We start from the raw sequence: 22629 nt of genomic DNA, 5'->3' as shown, positions 1-22629 counted from the left end.
ACTTCAGACTATACTACAAAGCTACAGTAATCAAGACAGTATGGTACTGGCACAAAAACAGAAATATAGATCAGTGGAACAGGATAGAAACCCCAGCTATAAAGCCACACATATATGGTCACCTTATCTTTGATAAAGGAGGCAAGAATATACAGTGGAGAAAAGACAGCCTCTTCAATAAGTGGTGCTGGGAAAACTGGACAGGTACAAATAAAAGAATGAAATTAGAACATTCCCTATCACCATACACAAAAATAAACTCAAAATGGATTAAAGACCTAAATGTACGGCCAGACACTATCAAACTCTTAGAGGAAAACATAGGCAGAACACTCTGTGATATAAATCACAGCAAGATCCTTTTTGACCCACCTCCTAGAGAAATGGAAATAAAAACAAAAATAAATAAATGGGACCTAGTGAAACTTAAAAGCTCTTGCACAGCAAAGGAGACCATAAACAAGACCAAAAGACAACCCTTAGAATGGGAGAAAATATTTGCAAATGAAGCAACTGACAAAGGATTAATCTCCAAAATTTACAAGCAGCTCATGCAGCTCAATAAGTAAAAAACCAACAACCAAATCCAAAAATGGGCAGAAGACCTAAATAGACATTTCTCCAAAGAAGATATACAGATTGCCAACAAACACATGAAAGAATGCTCAACGTCATTAATCATTAGAGAAATTCACATCAAAACTGCAATGAGATATCATCTCATACCGGTTAGCATGGCCATCATCAAAAAATCTAGAAACAATAAACACTGGAGAGGGTGTGGAGAAAAGGGAACACTCTTGCACTGCTGGTGGGAATGTGAATTGGTACAGCCACTATGGAGAACAGTGGAGGTTCCTTAAAAAACTACAAATAGAACTACCATATGACCCAGCAATCCCACTACTGGGCATATACCCTGAGAAAACCATAATTCAAAAGTGTCATGTACCAAAGTGTTCATTGCAGCTCTATTTACAATAGCCAGGACATGGAAGCAACCTAAGTGTCCATCAACAGATGAATGGATAAAGAAGATGTGGCACTTATATACAATGGAATATTACTGAGCCAGAAAAAGAAATGAAATTGAGTTATTTGTAGTGATGTGGATGGACCTAGAGACTGTCATACAGAGTGAAGTAAGTCAGAAAGAGAAAAACAAATACCATATGCTAACACATATATATGGAATCTAAGAAGAAAAAAAAAAGGTCATGAAGTGCCTAGGGGTAAGACGGGAATAAAGACACGGAACTACTAGAGAGTGGACTTGAGGATATGGGGAGGGGGAAGGGTAAGCTGTGACAAAGTGAGAGAGTGGCATCGACATATATACACTACCAAACGTAAAATAGATAGCTATTGGGTAGCAGCTGCATAGCACAGGGAAATCAGCTAGGTGGTTTGTGACCAGCTAGAAGGGTGGGAGGGAGGGAGACGCAAGAGGGAAGATACATAGGAACATATGTATATGTATAACTGATTCACTTTGTAATAAAGCAGAAACTAACACACCATTGTAAAGCAATTATACTCCAATAAAGATGTTACAAAAAAAACCCCAAAACATAGCAGTTGATAGCTGCTTTATTTGGAGTAGATTTTGGATTTAGTCCAATCTATCTACAATTTCTATAAAAGCAGTGAAAGTTGCTACCATTGCAATTGCTTGATCATAGTCCCATTATAATTGGATTAACATAAAACTTCTTGAGAAACATTTCAAAGTAATAAGTTTTACAGAGTAATACAATTTGTAGCTGTTGGTCACTGAAGAAATATTATGCCAACTAGCAACATTGCATTAGAATAGGGTTTTCGCATTTAGAGCTTAAGGAGTTGTTAACTAAATATGCTAGTCTTATCTCATTTTTAACTATTTCAGAGAAAGAAAAATGAGTAAAGAAACATCTAACGTTATAATTACAACACTCTTAACCGTACTCTGAAATTCAAAACAGAAGAAGTTTTCATTATGAGCATATTTTAGATGGATGATTTTAAAAAGGTTTTTTTTTTATGTCAGGTAACAAATTAACTATTTTGTAAAATTTATTTAAATAAAGACCATTTAATGGCTACATGCAAATCTGAAACTAATTTGAAAATAATTTTGAAAACAGTGCTGTGATATATTTAGAAGATATGTTACTTTAAATTAACGTTTTTTTAATTTTCAAGTAAAAAGTTATAAATATTGAATATATTAGATGTAAAACTGTATGATTTAAAATGTGAAGCTATTCATGTGGAGGCAAAGAGGCAAATGAGAGAGATAAGAAGACTAGAAGAAAAATAAGCCTACTGGAAAGAGAAAGCTAGTGATAGGATTTGGAAGGAAAATAGCCCAAATCAGACCAAGAAGAGTTAGCTTGCATTTTTTTCATGTTTACTATTTTATGTGGAAGAGGAATAAAAGAAAGTTAAGGGATAAATAATGTCTTAGATGCGTATAACATAGCTCGGCTAAAGGCTTTGCTGTAATTAGAAGACCATTTCAGATAAATAGGTTAGAAACAGGAGGGAAACGAATGAATGGTTTGGTGTTAGGTGGGAAATGAGACAAAAACAAGGCCTATTCAGAATAAACATAACCAGTCAAAAGTATTGTCTCTTCTGTTAAGTGGGACTTAATTAACTGAGAAAGAAACCTGAAGTTGGCTTTTGCTAAATCTCTTAGAAACTACAGGGAATTCTTTAAAACTGCAACTAAGGTTATATAATTATATAAGAATAAGTTTTCTTATTTTGAAAAAAAATTCATGTGTACTAAGATTTGATGAAGCCTGGGAGTATGAGTGGTTTAATTTAAAATGTTTTAATAATTGAAAAATTAAAAGGAATTCTTAGTTTAAAATAGTATTAAAAATAGGTAACTTGAAAAAAGAGCAAGTTAGAGCATTACTTACACCATAAATTAAAGTAATTTTGTATTTAAAAAAATACTAGAAAGAAATATAGATGACGATTTAACCATATTGGAGCAGAATTTTCTAAGCACAAAAAAACTAGAAGACACCACAAGGAAAATTTGGTAAATATATACTAAAAATACTAATGATACATATTGCTCGGTGATTGACTTGATACTTGATTTTTACTGAATATTAAAAACTTTCCAAAATATATTTTATTTCATTTTTGATACAGAATTGAGACATCATTAAAACAATAGGCCTTCTCTCATTAAGCAATATGAAATAAACAGCATTACCTATGAACTCTTATGCCAAAAATGTTTAACCTAATCCAATCAAGCCCATATCTAATGTCTAATTAGGAGAAAATATTGAGGATAAAGAAGCAAGATAAAGGTCAAAAGATACACAAGTTAATGTCATGACAGAGAGAGAGGAGAGAGAGAAGGTTCAAAATTAAAACTGAAGAGACATAAAAGCAAATATAATCCATGGTTCTTGACTACCTCCTGGTTTTAACAGATTGTAAAAGACTTTTTGGGGATAACTGACCAAAATTTGAATACATTCTGGACAAATTATAGCCTATTTCTTTATCGATAATAACATTGTGAGTATTCCTTGAAAGTAAATAAATTTTCAGACCAAAATTGAAGAGAAAATAAAAATCTAGAAAAGGCAGAATCTTCTAGATTTGTAATAGATTTTCTCAGTCAAATATGGTAATGTTAAATGTGATAATGACAGGAATTGTCAGCACCCATATCTAACCTTATGGCCTTACAGTTTCAGTGTGCACCAGACATTTTCTAACTGTGAATATTTATATCTTTGTGGATGATGGTTTTTTTAAGGGGGTCTCTCTTCCTGCACATGAAGCAGATCAGAAGTACTACAGAATTAACAACTATCAGTCTTCAAAATATGAATGATGAAAATTAATGTTAATAGTCTAGTTCTCTTGACTTTCAAGAAGAATAATGCTGTTTTATACCTTTTTCCAAATGTTTTCTGTAGGATTAAGTTTAAGTTGCCCACTGCAGTAACTGGCTTAATAATATATTATTGTCTATCTTCCTTTTTGTGTATTAATTTCCATTTCCCTGCAGGGTTGAACTTGGATATTTTCTCTGGGTCTGAATCTATGGAAAATCACAAGAAAAGATTTGGTACCAGAACTGCTCCTAAGAGTAAATCCTCAGCATAGGATTCTGAGTTGGATTCTGGGCTGGCCAGATGGCAAGGACAATTATGCTGTTGGTAAGTGGGGTGGTGATACTGTACTAGCCCTGACATATTGTAGCAGCACACTTACTAGGATCCTTATCTCTGGAGATTTGGGACGTGATACACATAGGAGGTGCCCTGGCTTACCTAATGTCTCTAGAATTTAAGAGATATGGCTGCAGTAGTAATGTTAAGCTCTGAAGTGTTGGTTGGTTGCATACTGTTAGCACCATAAATGTGCTGAAGGAGGGAATGTCAGGCTTATGACAGTCAACCTTCAATTCAGGAGCATGGTGAGAAAGCCAGAGTCCTCAGTGACAGCATTTCAAAAGACCTTTATTTCCAGAACTAGAGCTCAGATTGGGCAGAAAACAAAGCCCAGTATATGACTATGACAGTCTCAAGAAAAGGCTTAATTCACAGTTGCAGCATGTCTCCAAGACTAAAATCAGAGAACTATCAGGAAAAAGTGGGGTCGTGGGACATGAGATGGGGACATAGGTACATGCACTTGAAGACTTTAAATGCTCAGATCTCCTCGACCTACTGGCCTGTTGGAAGCGGCCCTCTCCCCTCTGCTGGAAGAGATAGCCCCCTCTAGCCTGCAGACTATGCAGAGCCTTACCTGAGGAAGGAGACTTCCTAAAGATAATCCATGCTTCCTCTTATGGCTTCTAGGTCAACAAAGCAGTGAAGAGTAAACAAAAACCAGTTGTAGAAGTACTCTTTCTGCTTTGGGAGAAAATATATTATTCATGGAAAGAACTGAAGGACGTAAGTCATAAGTATGGCTGGAACTTTAAGAAAATATCCTGGAATGGATCTTGAGGTTGCTGACCCGGGGCTGGGGGTGTTGTGATAGAATATCAGGCTAGATACGGGGACTTTCACTGACATGGTGTTACTCATATGTGTGTCAGGATTTGTGTCCTGGTGAGGATACTTGGAACCAGTCCTAATGTATTCCAGGATGTCTACCTGAAGTTTAGAAAGAATGATGACCTACAGCAAGTGAGGTTTTAAAGAATTGCCTTGGTAGATTGAAGAAGCAGTCAACGGACTCAGAAAAGTGGGCACACTTAAATGGATTTGTTTATTAGGGTAGAGAAACTACCAACTGTGTTTCCTTAGAGTTTCCAAAGAAATCTTCATTCACTAAATCAAGATGAAAGTGTTAGTGTTATGGTCACTGTCATTATTGAGAAAATCAGTGTTGTCTGACCTCTGTATGTAAGGGTTGGTATCTCTTCACCTCCAGAGGCAAAGTGGACGTAATTACCACAATCTGCAGCAAAACCACAATAGTGACTGTGGCTACTGACCTCCATAGATCTGTGGTGACAGGTATAGGTTTTTTGTTTTTTTTTTGCGGTATGTGGGCCTCTCACTGCTGTGGCCTCTCCCGTTGCGGAGCACAGGCTCCGGACGCGCAGGCTCAGCGGCCATGGCTCACGGGCCCAGCCGCTCCGCGGCATGTGGGATCCTCCTGGACCGGGGCACGAGCCCGTGTCCCCTGCATCAAAAGGCGGACTCTCAACCACTGCGCCACCAGGGAAGCCCCAGGTATAGTTTTCATACCTAAGTCAGTTCTCAGACATAACCCTTTGGTGGAAGGAGAGTTTGGGACCCTTGAGAAAAGCCTCTGAAATGCTAAAGTTTGTATATACAGTAGCAGTTCTCTCACAGGGGACCCAAAACGCCATCATACCTTCCCAACACAGCTGGGGTGGGAACGTGGGGAGTCTGGGAGATAGAGTCTTTGCTGAGGTCTATCTCAGAGTGGTTCAGTGAGGTCTGTGGACCCATCCTATGTTCATTTACTTGACTCTTGTGTTAAATATGGGATAAAATGTACATAAAAGCTTTCAGAACCCTGAAATTAGTTATCTAAACTGTCCAGGAAGATTTTTAATGGTAGAAAAGTAAAAGTAGAAACTCCTGAAGCTAGACTTTGCCTAAGATAGAAAATCAGAAGCAATAGCAAAACTCAAGTAGAATAGCATTCACCAGTGCCACAATTAGATTTAAAGCATGTAGTATGATGGACCCCACAACTATATGACTAAGTATTGATTATTATTATATTTTTTAATCATATACATCTGGGATCACTGAATTGTTAATAAGATCTCATACTTTAAATGGCTTTATATACATTTTTTATGTTACTGAGTAATAATAAGATTTCTATTTGCAGGCATCATTTTTAACCGCTGTTGAAGTGAAATACAAAAATCTGTGGATTCAAGAGTTAAGTGCCATTTTTGAAGATGGAAAATATTTTTCCATTTGTTGGATTTAAATTTATAAAAATGTTGAGCATGCATTTGGAAGTGTCTTTGTAAGGGGTTATACTAGAATAGAATGTAAAAATGATCAGTCTTTTCTTCTGAAGACCCAGAAATTTCTTATCTGTAGGTGACCTAAAAGCCAGCTATTTTTATATGCAAGAACCAGTGCAAATGACTAACAGAGGACCATTGTGTTGGGCTGTACTTTTACAGCTGCATTTTAACTTCTTGCAGAGTTCTTAAAGGAAGTACTATAATGTGCATTGCCCACGTAGAGGAAAAATGCACACTTCTATTCTTAGATGAGTGTTTCATAAAAGCTCTTTATTTTTTCTTTCTTAGAACAGCTTGTGGTGGCTACACTCCAAATCAATTATGGGTTTAATGGTCAACTAGGCTAAAATATGTCATATTCCATTTTCAAAAGTTTCTCTTTGTTTCTCAGGATTAACCGATATGTTAAAAATGATACCTGTTATACATAAAAAACATATAATATGAGCGACAGTTTATCAGGTAGAGTACATTTTTACCTTTTGGGAGACATGGTTGGTTCCTGCATCCTTCCCTTCCTCTTTTCCGACAGAGTCCTTGTTTGTTTTAGGGTGACCAGCTCTCCGTTATGGCACCTTGCTCATCAGAGGAATCTGAGGCACCACCAGCTCCACATGAGGGCGCAATATTTTTAAAGTTAGCTCATCCATCTTCCTAGTGTCTAGACGTAATCAAATTCTGGTCAGTAGGGCTTCCCTGGTGGCGCAGTGGTTGGGAGTCCGCCTGCCAATGCAGGGGATGCGGGTTCGAGCCCTGGTCTGGGTAGATCCCACATGCCACGGAGCAACCAAGTCCGTGCGCCACAACTACTGAGCCTGTGCTCTCGAGCCTGCAAGCCACAACTGCTGAAGCCCGCCTGCCTGGAGCCCATGCTCCGCAACAAGGGAGGCCACTGCAATGAGAAGCCTGCACACCACAACCAGGAGTGTCCCCTGCTCCCCGCAACTGGAGAAAGCCTGTGCACAGAAACACAGACCCAACACAGCCAAAAATAAAAATGAAATAAATTAAAAAAAAAAAAAAAGAGATGGGTTGCAATTAAAAAAAAAATTCTGGTCAGTAAAGCATGTGGATAATTCTGCTTGGAGCCACTGGGAATAGTTTCTCTTGTCCCTAGAGAAAACCACAGGAAGAGATGATTTCCCATTTTACCTGAATGTGGATGGTGAAACCTAGAAGAGTTTTAGCTACTTTAGAACAATCTGCCAATACAGAAGATGGCAGATGAGAGACATGAAAAGATCAATCAACTATGAAGCTTACCATATTTTCAACACGTGTGAGGTAATATATTTCCTTATAATAAAGTTAATTTGATTTTAGATGTCTGCTACTTATAGCTAAAAAAATCCTGCATGTTCCGTACACTATTCCTTCTATTACTCTTTCTTCTTTTCCTTTATTTCATATCTTCCACATGTTTATCCTTCACTTCCAGAATCAACAGTCTCTTGATGGTATTACAGATTACTTAAGGAATCAAAATTCATATCAGAAATTTTAGAATCCCAATATTATATGGAACTGTTTCTCCTTTTTGAAAACAGTGAAATACAGCTCATTAGTAACTATAACAACTAATTGTTGATCTTACACTATGCCGTAAAATGTGCTAGATCCTTTTCACAGGTTACTTTTATTTGACACTTACGAATTTATGATTGGTGTTATTTCCTTTCTGCAAATGAAGAAACCAAAATTCATAGAGTTAAGCAACTTGTTCAAAGTTAACCAGAGTATTAAATGGAAGAACCAAAATTTGAACACAATCTCTCTCACTCTAAAGCCCTTAATAATGTCCTCAGTGTCATCAATTTAGCCAAACAGAGAACCCAACACAAATTAGTTGTCATCTGGAATTTCTATTAAATATTTTTGTGATAAGAACAATATTCCATTACCCGTTTGGGGGGAACTAAAGCGCACTCACCTTCTGTGGCAAAAATGATAGCACGATTATATTATCCACATTTTACTGCAATAATGTTGTGAAACAAGCAAACCTCAACATTTCAGCAGCTTATATCAACAAACATTTACTTCTCACTCACACTAGCTTTTTTAAATTTAAAAGAGTGGTATGGATTGGCTGAAGCAGCTCTGTTCTCATGTTAATGCAGATATACTTTACCTATCTCACTTTCTGGGGCTAGCAGCCGCATGGAGCATGCATGCTCTTCCCCAGGCAGGTGGCAGAAGCACAAGGCCTCCAAGGAAACCATCATGCCTTTTAAAGCCCGCAGTTAGAATAGGCATACTGGTGCATTAATTGGCCAGAACAAATCACATGGAAGCTTACATCAGTGGGTCAGGGGCCTGTACAACTTTTGTGGTGGTGGCAGAGGGGAAGGGAAGAGTATTTACAGAACACTCACATAATCTACCATAAATATCAGCATATTTTATATATTAGCTATTATATCTGAAAACATGACTCTTTTGCATTTTAAGTATAGTAATTTCTTACAATTATTATTACTGAAAAAGATATGTTTGGATTTTTAGAAAACATGGAATCCTCAAAGGGTGTAAAAAGCTACCCACATCCCCATTTTGCTGAAGAAAGCACTGAATTTTGTTCATATTTACTTACTCTCATGAATTTAACTTACACATTTATACAACTATCTAATCTATTTAAAAATTTGATGTAGTATCTTTTAATCCGCAGCCATGAAAAGCAAGACATGTGGACACACACAGCTCCGTCTCTCCTATTCTTTGTCTTTTAATTTGAACAATAACAACCACAGAAAACCAATTACATTTTATACACACATAATTATCTGAGCTTAATAACTTGCAATTATGCAATTTAAGTGTAGGTTTAACTCACACAGTCAGCTCTTCTTATATAAGGGTCCTCTGGTCAGAAAAGCCAGGGTGGCTTCTCAGTTCTATTGTCTGGCTGCCTTATTCTCCTCTTTTACTCCTTCATGTCCAGAACTCTCTCCTGTCATTTCCTGTCACAGAGTACAGTCAGAGGGTTTGATCTTCCTGAAGACTCTTCCACTTGTCTTGGAATCCTCACCACTTTGGCACTCTGGTGTCAGAGGAGAGTCAAGGGTCCCCTTCTTAAGCAAGCATAGGTGTGATAGGTGATTGTCCCCCAGTGAAGCCTCACAGTGAACAATAATAAAAGAACTCTGAAGCACAGTAGCAAAAGAGTCATTTTCTCAGGAAACATTCTTTTCACAGTTCCTACCATGATCAGAAATGAATCTGTATACCCAGAGGAAGAAGAAATCGACAAGATATATTAACATTTTCATGTTACCTGTAATTCGTGCTAAGGATTTTTTTAGTTGTGGTATGGATAAAGACACTTTTTTCTATTGTCTCAGACCAAATTGATTAAATAAGAATGATTGGAGGAAATGAACATATAAAGGAAATGATTTTAGCTTACTAACTTGCATGTGATTTCACCTGAAATTCTAAAGGAATGATTCCAAAGCAGCAGGGCCTATGTGTACATCTGTTTTTCCCACCCAGGTTTCATTGAAAAACAATAGAAAAAGATAACTGTGTAGTCTTCTTTGCAAGTAGATGAAATGTTGGTGAATTTTGTGATAAATTTCTCAATAGTTTGCTGAATAGTTCCATATTCAACATCTGGCTCATTAAATATAAATATACTATATGATAGAATATAATTAGTGGATTATTCTGCATAAACCAATTAGATTCATTGTGCCTAGTATGTATCTAAATACTTGTATTTATTTTCAAATTTCACCTTTATGTTTGTGCCATAGAAAGATTTTTTAAAACAAAATATGACAAGTAAATACAAGGTTTTCAGATGGGTAAATGTAAAACAATCTTTGCCAATATTCCTTGATAGAATTTTTATGGTAAACAATAAACAATTGCTTATGTATTCACATTCATGCTTCTACTAAATTCATTAAGCAACTTCTCTTAATCCTTTGTAGATATGAGAATTCCCTTAATTAAAAAAAATAATATATCAGACACTGTAATTAAATCATATTGTATTTTTGTTTGTACAAAGTTAAACAACACAACTATTTATTTTTTTCATCTTTTCCCAGTTTTATAATGTTGGGTTGGCCAAAGAGTTCATTTGGGTTTTCTGTAAGCTGTAACAATCCAATATTTTGTATATGATATATAAGTTAAAACCATAACAATGGAGAGAATCATTTGGGGATAATTGTGGCACAATAGGGATAGATTTCAAAGGAATAAAAGTCTTGACATAAGGAGTTTTTGATTGATAAAATACCTCCACACAGAAAATAATTAATAGAGATATGTTCTTTTTTTTTTTTTTTTTTGGAATAACAGACTACTCCTATCTAGATCCACATATAAACCAATATTTCCACAGTGGCAGTATTAGAGCTTCTACTTCAAGCTGTAGGACTCAAACTGTTAGTTTAGGATTTTCTGATAAAAGCAAACGTCACAGCCAATAAAATAAATCCTCATTAATTGATGAATTAATGATCTGACTTCTCAGTAGTCTGTTCAAGTTCATGAATTTGTCTCAGCATTACTGCCAAGATTTTTGACAGGAACTACTGATTGCTGTAAAACCTCCCTTATTAGGAACTCATAAATTATAGAATAGAGGAGATGAGATATTAGAAATAATTTAATTGGAATTCTAGCAAATACACTTTTTAAGAGAGGTAGTCTAAGTGTAACTATCCTACGCAGTACTCCAGTGTGTATCTAATTATCTCTACATTGATTATTTCCCAGTTTCTACTCACAATATGGATTTTAATGTATTTCATACTGTATTTTTTATGTCAGCACTGTATAACCCATACATATTCAAGCATGGTTCTACCACGTCTTTTTCTCTTTTCTTCTGTGATAGTGCTTGTTTGACTTTAATATTTTCTGTTCCAATGTATCAGGAATGAGGTTACTATCAACATTATGGGCAGATGATTGCTGTAGGGAGCTTTCTGATCCACTATAGAATGTTTAGCAGTATCTCTGCTTTCTACCCATTAGATGCCAGTGTTAAGACTCCACCCCACCCCCAATTTTTTTTTTAACATCTTTATTGGGGTGTAATTGCTTTACAATGGTGTGTTAGTTTCTGCTTTATAACAAAGTGAATCAGTTATACGTACACATATGTTCCCATATCTCTTCCTTCTTGCGTCTCCCTCCCTCCCACCCTCCCTATCCCACCCCTCTAGGCGGTCACAAAGCACCGAGCCGATATCCCTGTGCCATGCGGCTGCTTCCCACTAGCTATCTACCTTACGTTTGTTAGTGTATATATGTCCAGTTTGTTAGTGTATATATGTCCATGCCTCTCTCTCGCCCTGCCACAGCTCACCCTTCCCCCTCCCCATATCCTCAAGTCCGTTCTCCAGTAGGTCTGTGTCTTTATTCCCGTCTTGCCCCTAGGTTCTTCATGACATTTTTTTTTTCTTAAATTCCATATATATGTGTTAGCATACGGTATTTGTCTTTTTCTTTCTGACTTACTTCACTCTATATGACAGACTCTAGGTCTATCCACCTCATTACAAATAGCTCAATTTCGTTTCTTTTCATGGCTGAGAAATATTCCATTGTATATACGTGCCACATCTTCTTTATCCATTCATCCGATGATGGGCACTTAGGTTGTTTCCAACTCCGGGCTATTGTAAATAGAGCTGCAATGAACATTTTGGTACATGACTCTTTTTGAATTTTGGTTTTCTCAGGGTATATGCCCAGGAGTGGGATTGCTGGGTCATATGGTATTTCTGTTTGTAGTTTTTTAAGGAACCTCCATACTGTTCTCCAAAGTGGCTGAACCAATTCACATTCCCACCAGCAGTGCAAGAGTGTTCCCTTTTCTCCACACCCTCTCCAGCATTTATTGTTTCTAGATTTTTTGATGATGGCCATTCTGACTGGTGTGAGATGATATCTCATTGTAGTTTTGATTTGCATTTCTCTAATGATTAATGATGTTGAGCATTCTTTCATGTGTTTGTTGTCAATCTGTATATCTTCTTTGGAGAAATGTCTATTTAGGTCTTCTGCCCATTTTTGGATTGGGTTGTTTCTTTCTTACTGAGCTGCATGAGCTGCTTGTAAATTTTGGATATTACTCCTTTGTCAGTTGCTTCATTTGCAAATATTTTCTCCCATTCTGAGGGTTGTCTTTTGGTCTTGTTTATGGTTTCCTTTGCTGTGCAAAAGCTTTTAAGTTTCATTAGGTCCCATTTGTTTATTTTTGTTTTTATTTCCATTTCTCTAGGAGGTGGGTCAGAAAGGATCTTGCTGTGATTTATGTCATAGAGTGTTCTGCCTATGTTTTCCTCTAAGAGTTTGATAGTTTCTGGCCTTACATTTAGGTCTTTAATCCATTTGGAGTTTATTTTTGTGTATGGTGTTAGGGAGTGATCTAATCTCATACTTTTACATGTACCTGTCCAGTTTTCCCAGCACCACTTATTGAAGAGGCTGTCCTTTCCCCACTGTACATTCCTGCCACCTTTATCAAAGATAAGATGTCCATATGTGCGTGGGTTTATCTCTGGGCTTTCTATCCTGTCCCCACCCACAATTATGACAAAAAAAAGTGTCTTTCCAGACACTGCCAAATATTCTCTGGAGGGAGGGGCAAAATTGCCCTTGTTTAGAATCACTGCTACATACAGATTTTCATATTTGCCCTGATGCATATCATTTCCTTCCTTTCTCTACATTTATCAGACAAGTAGCTCATTGGTCACACACTCTATATACATAAAATGTTTGGCTGATATACTTGTCTCTGATGTGACAGAGCCAGGTGAAGGGGAAGTTGACCATTTTTTATCTACATGCCTTTTTTCTTACCATTAAATTTCATTTTTGCATATTTAGAATAAAGAGACTGAATATTACAAAGCCAAATTATGTAAGCTTCCATTGGGATAAAAATCAAGTCATTAATTAGTCACATTCTTCATCACTACATCTGAGAAACGCAAGTAAAGAAGAGAAAATTATTCTACCATGTTTAGAAAGTTTATAACCTTAGGCCTCAGTGCAAAGCTTACTTCAAGCATTGCATACCATTGATTTAAATGAATTTAATCCCTACCGGTTACAGGCTTCATGAGTGCATTTCCATCTTTACAGGTGCTTCTCAGAATTAATTGCTATTTTATAGGTAATCACCATTTATATAATTAGATTAGAAAAGTTAGTAATTTAAAAGATGGCTAGAATTGAGGAATGACATTATGAAGAGTGATACTACCATCACGCTTCTTACATTTTCTTAAACCTCTTTAAGGAGTGTGAAAAAATGGTGAGCAAAGAAGTTATTAAAATAGTAGTCTGATTTCAAAGAGTTTCAACTTTAAGATAAAAGTCTAGTAAAATTTTACTTTTTAATTTCCTGATAATTAAACACTGTCTCTCATATGCTGGAACCACTTCTTTTCAAAGAAGTCTGTGATATATATTAGTACTGTGATTTTATTTCTTTAAGGAGTTAATTGATGGGCACTATATACAGTAATAGCAGCCCTGTCCATTATTGCCTCTGCACTGGCTCCTGTCTGATGGAACTTCCCTGTTGTCTTATCCACCTGTTCTAAATTGACATCCAAATGCTCTTTCCCCTAGGGCTTCTTTTCAAAATATTTGCTTAGAAAAAAATTGATGCCTACTCCCAGTTTTGATATTCTAGTGATATTCTTACTGAGATTTGGGGACATTACAATATACTTTCAGAAGTGATTGAGCTTGTCTTACTTCCAGGACTTACTGTTAATATACCAACCTGGAATATATAATATGGAAAGATATTAGTTGATCTGAGGATGAATTAAAATCTATTGATATATGTATATATTTTTAATAGAAAATATATGAAATTATACCAATTAAAGTTTCAGAGTCCTTGTGCTTTTTCAAAGAGTAGGCTACCTCTATAAATCTAGGGATATACAAGTACAATAGTGAATAAATAAATGAAGAGGGGACTATAATATTTAAATTTCAGTAAATGAGATACTTGCCATTCTAACTGAACTGCTTTTATGTCTAATTTGTACTGAATTTTGCATCTGTTGCTATCAGCCTGAACATATATTCTTTTTAAAATTTAAGAGAGAAATAACACTGAGATAAATAGGCTTTATGGACCTAGCAGTATTTTTATAATATATATTCATGATATATATATATAATTGGTTTTTTAGCTAATCAGTTAAAATATCGTTTTAGCAATTCAATTAATTCTTTGCTTTAGTCAGTCATCTTTTGAGATGTCAGACTTATCTTGCCCTGTATTTTGTAGGCTACTAACTTTATTCACCAGTAAGACCAATTTCACATGGGATTCAATGTATAGCCAAAGATGGAGTATGATTAAAGAAATAGGAAATTTTCCAAGTGTGTTACAGTATCATCCTCATCTATGAATAAGGTGCCAAAAATCACAACCATGAGTTATTTATCTGTTTAAAGTTCAATCTACTGAACACAACATTGAAAGACAAAAAGATATAATAAAATAGAGCTTAGGGCTATATATTAACTTAGTAGTGTTCATTCTTGAATAAGCAGGTATAAGTGATCTATCGTGATAATAATCCTCCTGAAGTGTAGGAGAGGGCCATTTTGATGGTAATTTTAAATTGTCTGAAAATAGGAAAGGATAGATATTGCAGTGGAGTACCAAGGATAAATAGAAAGCAGAATGAGGCCTTTGTTGGTAGATTTAATGAAAAGAAAGTCAATGTTGACTAAACAAGATGACTTTCTATTTACGATCTGATGTAGGACACAGTTCAAGCTGCTTATAATGGAATACAGGGCCCTCTATAAAAACCATTCTTCCTGGCTTTCTATTAGTTGAAGGGCACCAGGGAATCTACATCTTAACCTTATTTTGTACACCCCTCCCCCAACTTCAATTAACAGGGAGTTAATTCCTGAACGAGGAATAGATATTTCCATGATAAAATGTACCTCAATTATCTTCTTTTTATTATATTTTCCAATTAATTTTTCTTTAATAGTCTTGCAGAACAACTGAAATAATTTAGGATTTCACAGTTTGGATAGGTGATTTTATACATCAATGTTTTAGATTATTACACTAACTTTTTGCTTCTGGCTCAAGCTGCGACATATGTATATACCTTACCTTATATAAAAATATAATTATTTACTTATATTTATTAAATTTTACTTATTTAATATTTCACACTTTGCAGTATTGCCTTCTTTGCCTTTGCCACATTTAAACAGTCAGGCATTCTTACTCATTACCTCAAGGAAAGAATATGAGAGGAAAAAGAAGCTAAAAGATGAGTTACTGTTGAAACATTAATTTGTAAAAGCCTGTACCCAAAAAAGGATAAAAAGTATATAAAATTTTTTTTAAAAAATTAAGAGCTATTATTCCTAACAAGGAGCTCCCTCCTCACACTGTCTTTCCACATAACCTAGAAGAGAATAGGAGTCCGTGAGCAGAAACAACATAGAATGAAGCAAGTGGTATTGAATGTTAGAGAAAAGGACTCTGTGCTCTTTTCTTTGGCCAAATCCCAGGTAAACTTTTGATATTCAAGCATAAAAGAGACCTGTTTCTCATTTCCTGTGAAGAGCCCTTGGGAGATGGTAGGAATGCAGACATCAGAAAAGCATGTGTAATGTCTGTCGCTGTATAAGACCTAAAAAGATTCAGAGATTATCCCAAAATTTTGCCTGCAGATACCTTGAAAATAGTAATTTCTACACAAATAATGGAGAACCAGTAAGAACAATGGTCATCTCAGGAGATGTTAGCATACACATTATCAATTGTACAATTATCTATTGAACCTCTATTATGTGCGAAACATTTTTACAGATTGTGAGACATAGCAGCAGTGATCAAAGCACTCAAAATCTCTGCCTTTGCAGAAATTGCATTCTAGTAACAGCTGGGTGACATTAAGAACCAGATATTCATACCTAACTCCTCAGCATGATGTAAACCTTCCTGAACTTGAATTGAACTCTCAGGGAAACGAGAATCTGTGTAAGTGAACACAGAGAATGGACTATGATAAAAATGACACCACACTTGGAGAAGTATGGGAATTAAATTGTAATTGATAATCAAGAAAAAATTTAATTAATTATAATTAAATAATAATTATAGTTAATTAAATACTGGAGTTTTTGGACTGAGCATTATATCTATTTCTCATTATATACAGTAACTTTTGTGCTAGAAAATGTGTAAGACACTTCTATTATACATTATTTTATGATACTGCTGTTGTGATCATTTATTGAGCACATTCAACAAACAGTGCACGGGGTAGAGAAAGTACAATACATTCTTTCCAAATTTATAAACTTCTTTAACTTTTTCAAAAAATAAATGTGAACATTCAGGGCTTTCCTGGTGGCACAGAGGTAGAGAGTCCGCCTGCCGATGCAGGGGACACAGGTTCGTGCCCCGGTCCGGGGGGGTCCCGCGTGCCGCAGAGCGGCTGGGCCCGTGAGTCATGGCCGCTGGGCCTGCGCATCCGGAGCCTGTGCTCCATAACGGGAGAGGCCACGGCAGTGAGAGGCCTGTGTACCACAAAAAAATAAAAAAAAAAAAAAGTCATTCATATTCAATCAAAGTAAAGAGATGCAACATTCTTCAGGATCACTCAAACCCAAAGTACTAAGTATATGTACCATTAAGACACATTGCAGTGTAATAAATCTTTCATATATACATTTTTAGATCAGCATAAGTTTGTAATCTGGAAACACTATGTTGTTCTGGAAAATGCTTCTAATTTGGTGAGATCAAATTTTATTTTAACCGTGGAAAGCATGTTAGTGACACTCTTTATCAAGAGTTGATATAACATAAAAATGACAAATTACTTCTTTTAACTGAGATATAATTCACAAACCATAAAAATTTTTAGTATATATTACAGATTGTGAAACCATCACCTTTATCTAATTCCAGAATATTTTATTAACACTACAAAAAAACCCAGATCTGTATCAATAGCAGTCACTCTCCATTCTGCCCTATGCCTATCCCCAGGCCACCACTAATCTACTTTCTGTCTCAATGGACTTTGTCTATTCTGGATATTTTATATAAATTGAATTATTCAATATGTGGACTTTTGTGACTAGCTTTTTTCACTTAGGATAATGTTTTCTAGGTTCATCCATATTATGACATGTATTAGTACTTCATTGCTTTTTATTTCATTAAGTGCATTTATTCCATTGTACTGATACCATGAGTTACTTATTATTCATCAGTTGATGAGCATTTGCATTCTTTCTATTTTTGAGCTATTATAAATCATGCTGCTGTAAACATCTGTGTACAAGTTTTTATATGGACATATTTTGAATTCTCTTGGGTATATACCTTAGAATAGAATTTCTGAGTCATAGGACAACTCTATGTTTAACTTTTTGAGGAATTGCCAAATTGTTTTCTATGGAAGCTGCACCATTTTACATTTCTATCAGCTATAGGTCAGAGTTTCAATTTTCCTACATGCTCATCCACATTTGTCATTTTCCATTTATTTGACTATAGCCATCCTAATGGGTATAAAAGGGTATCTCACTGTAATTTTGATTTGCATTTTGCTAATGGTTAAATGTTTACTGACCATTTGTATATCTTTTTTGTAGAAATACCTTTCTAAATCTTTTGCCTATTTTTAAGTGTGTTATTTGCCTTTTCATTTTGAGATGTAAGAGGTGTTTATATATTCTGGCAACTAGGCCCTTATCAGATATAGATTTGTCTTTTGACTTTCTTAATAATGCACTTTGATGCACAAAAGCTTTTAATTTCAATGAAGTCCAATTTATCTACTTTTATGTTGTTGCTTATGCTTTTGATGTCATATCTAAGAAACCATCAACCAATTAAGATCACCAAGATAGATAGGTATATTTTCTCCTGAGAGTTTTATAGTTTTAGCAATGTTTGTGGTTTTTTGATCAACTTTAAGTTAATGTTTGTATATAGTGTGAGGTAGGGATCCAAATTCATTGTATTGCATACTGATATCCAGATGTCCTAGAAACATACATTGAAAAGACTATACTATCTTTATTGAATGCTTTTGGCACCTTTGTTGAAATCAACTGACCACAGGTTTATCTCTGGAATCTCAATTCTATTTCATTGATGTTTTTTGTCTAACCTTATGCTGGTACCATGCTATCTTGATTACTCTAGTTTGTTGTTAAGTTTTGAAATTGAAAAGTACGAGTCCTCCAACTTTGTTCTGCAAAATTTATTTTTGTGAACCTGGGTTCCTTGAATTTTCAGGATCAGCTTTTCTATTTCTGGGGAAAATTAAAAGCAGGTAGCTGGAATTCTGAGTAGGATTGCATTAAATCTATAGATCAATATTTGGAGTATTGCTCTCTTAATTACATTGTGCCTTCTAATCCATAATCAAGGGATTTTTAAAAATTTATTTTGTTGGTATTTATTTTAACAATATTTTGTTTTAGTTTTCACTATATAAGTATTGCACTTGTGTTAAATTTATTCCTAAGTATTTTATTCTTTTTAATGCTAATGCAAGTGGAATTTTCATAATTTCATTTTCAGATTGTTTATTGCAAGTGTATCAAAATGTAGCATTTTATTATTGAGCTTGTGTCCTGCAATTTTGCTGAACTTGTTTGTTAGTTCTAATAGATTTTTATGAATTTGGGGAAGTTCCTATATATAAGACCATGCCACCTGCAAAAGGTATAATTTTACTTCTTCCTTTACAATCCAGGTACCTTTTATTTCTTTTCCTTGCCTAACTGTCCTGTTAAAACCTATAGTACATTGTTGAAAAGAGATGCTAAGAGTACTCAGCCTTGTCTTGTTTCTGATCTTCAGGGGAAAGCTTTCAGTTTTTCACCAGTAAGTATGACTTAGCATTGAGGAAATTCCATTCCAGTTTCTTTTCTTTTCTTTTTTTTTAGTGTTTTTATCATTAAAGGGTTTGGATTTTGTCAAAATTTTGTATCTGTATCTATTGAGATAATCATGGTTTTTTTCCCTTCATTCTACTAATATGTTGTATTTCAGTGATTCATTTTCTTATACTGAATCAACCTTACATTCCCTGGGTAAATATTAGTCAAGGTGTGTAAACCTTTTCATATGCTGCAGGATTTATGTTGCTGATTTGTATTGATCTGTTGGGAATTCTTACTTTTACATTAATAGGGGATACTGGTCTCTAGTTTCTCTAATTGTAATGTCCTTATCTAATATAGGTATTATGGTAATACTGACTTCTGAAATAGGTTAGGATGTGTCTATTCTCTTCTATTTCTTAGAAGAGTGTAAAAAGGATTAAGATAATTCTTCATTAAATATTTGGTAGAATTCACCAGTAAAATCATCTGTCCTTCTAATTAAAAAAAAAAAATGTATACATTAAGATTTACTCTTTGTGCTATAAATTTCCGAGTTTTGACAAATATGGAGTGTCATGTATCCATCACTAAATTATTATACAGAATAGTTTTATTGTTCTCAAAAATCCCTTTTCTTCACTTGTTCAACCCCCTTTCCTCATTCTCCTCAGCCACTGATATTTTTACTATTTATATAGCTATGCCTTTTGCAAAATTTTATATAAACAGCGTGTTGCCTTTTCAGACTGGCTTCTTTCATTTGGCAATATACATTTAAATTGCATCCAGTTTTCGGTGTAGTTTTATAGCTTTTTTTTTTTTTTTTTTTTTTTGCTGTATGCAGACCTCTCACTGCTGTGGTCTCCCCCCGCCACAGAGCACAGGCTCCGGACGCGCAGGCTCAGCGGCCATGGCTCACGGGCGCAGCCGCTCCGCAGCATGTGGGATCCTCCGGGACCCAGGCACGAACCTGTGTCCCCTGCATCGGCAGGCGGACTCTCAACTACTGCGCCACCAGGGAAGCCCAGGTCATTTATCACTAAATATTATTTAATTGTATGGATGCAGCACAGTTTGTTTGTCTATTCACATTGAAGGATATCTTGGTTCCTTCCAGTTTTTGATGCTTTTGAATAAAATTGCTATAGCTACTCATGTGCAGGTTTTTCTGTGCCTATCAATTTTTAAGTAAGTTTGGTACTACCTAGGAGTGTGATTGCTTGATCCTATGGTACAATTATGTTTAGCTTTATATTTTTTTACTTAAGTGGATGTACCAGGCTTAATTCCCACTATTAGTGAGAGTTTCTATTGTTCCACAATCACACTGGCAATTGGTATTGTTAGTTTGTTGTTGTTGTTGTTCTGATTTGGATTTTAGCCATTCTAATATGCATGTAGTAGTATCTCATTGTGCTTTAATTTGCAGTTCCCTAATCATAAATGATGCTGAGTATTTTTTTTTGATGCTGAGTATTTTAATATGTTTATTTATTTATTTTTATATGTTCATGGTGATTTATAAATTCAGGTCTTTTGCCCATCTTAACTTTTTTCCCACTTTTTTTTTGAATTTTACGAGTTCTTCTATATTTTAGATATGCGCTCTGGTTTTATTATCCATAAACTTGAGATTAATAATTATAATCTCCTCATTGATTGGTTTAGTTGAGAAAATGCAAAGATTTAGTGGAGACACTATATACTGTAAGTGCCAAATAAATCTATTTGGCTGGGAACAGCTTTGTTCACATCTTACCTTTCCAAAGCCTACCACAGAAACATAAATAAAAATGGGTCAAATTAATTAAAAAGCATGTCTAAAATAGGTGGGATTCAGGCTTATTTGTTTGGTCAGAACCTTTATATACACTCTACATTCACATCAACTGCTTCTAGCTTAAACACAGTAAAATGTAAAACAAAATGTATGATCATGCACACATGCAAACATGTTTTCTCCTAATAGTCTTATACAAACCATTTGTTTTCATTCTTCTATTATACCATTTATTTATCATTCTATAATACAAACATTCTAAAATATTGATGGAAGAAATTTTCACACATTGAGGTACAGGGAAGTCATTCTGGCTTGTATCTACTTTGGCTTGAATTTCATGCTAACTAGAATAGCCTGTCTTATGGCCTGTCAAACAGGTATTGCACATCTTTAACCATTAAAAAAAAAAAATGTTTTTACCAGATTTTGTGGAATGTCCACATTGAAGATAGGGATAAATGCCCCCCTTTCCTATGGTGTCAGTGGTAGTACTCCTTCGAACATGAGGTTCCCTTCCCAGACACTAAGGTCATGCTGACTCACTGTGTATATGCTAATCTATCTCTTCTGAAACCTTAAAGGAACGTACTCCTGTCATGTTTGATATTTGTTCTTTGTTCGGACAAGTTGTAAAACTGTGGTTCATGCATCCAAAATGGAGCCCGGTGGCCATTTTGGTTATGGTTTCAGACACATATCTGCATCACTGAGAACTTAAATTTTCTAGACTGTATCAATCAAGGACTCTCCCAACCGATTTTCCAAACAATATCTGCTAGAAGCTGCCAGCTGTAACCTTATGGTCTCAAGCTCTCCCGTTGTAATTATGCAACAGTTTTAGACTCCAACCAATCCTTGCTTAGCAAGCATCCTTAAATTCTTGCCAGCTCCAGTCTTAATTCTTGACCAACAAATTATATAACTTTGTGGTTTTTGCCTCCCCAATTTTGCAACCGGATAGAACACAATTCAAATGCTTCTTGATTCCATGTCTCCTGGGCTATAGTTCTCAGTTTGGTTTGAATACAACTCTTTTCTAGTCCTAGTATAGATTGCTTGTTGATTATTTGCATTGACAATATGCAATGGTTTCCTCTGTGTAAGTATAATTTCCAGCAAATAGTATGTTTTAGTATATGTTCTTATACTAAAATTCATAATATCATTGTGAAAAAATATTTGAGAAATACCCTGAATTCCTGAACTTTCAAAAACATATTTCTAAACACTATTTTTCTAATAAAAAAGTTGCTAATAAACATTAGTTATTCCTTAGCTCTATACTGTTTTGCAAATCTTGAATCTTAATATTTAAGCATATCTTGAACCAATTACACATAAATTATTTTAGAATTTTTAATGTACATAGTTGTCTCCTCAATAAAGTAGGTACAATCACAAGGTTGGAACTCAATAAAAAGAAGCATTATAGATCAAAGAAAATACACAATTAAATCAAGTATCT

This window comes from Aethalodelphis obliquidens, unplaced genomic scaffold (assembly GCF_003676395.1).
Source record: "Aethalodelphis obliquidens isolate GAN/ISIS:26980383/991018 unplaced genomic scaffold, ASM367639v1 scaffold67, whole genome shotgun sequence".
NCBI classification, from domain to species: Eukaryota; Metazoa; Chordata; class Mammalia; order Artiodactyla; family Delphinidae; genus Aethalodelphis; species Aethalodelphis obliquidens.
Note: the sequence above shows the minus strand (reverse complement) of the source record.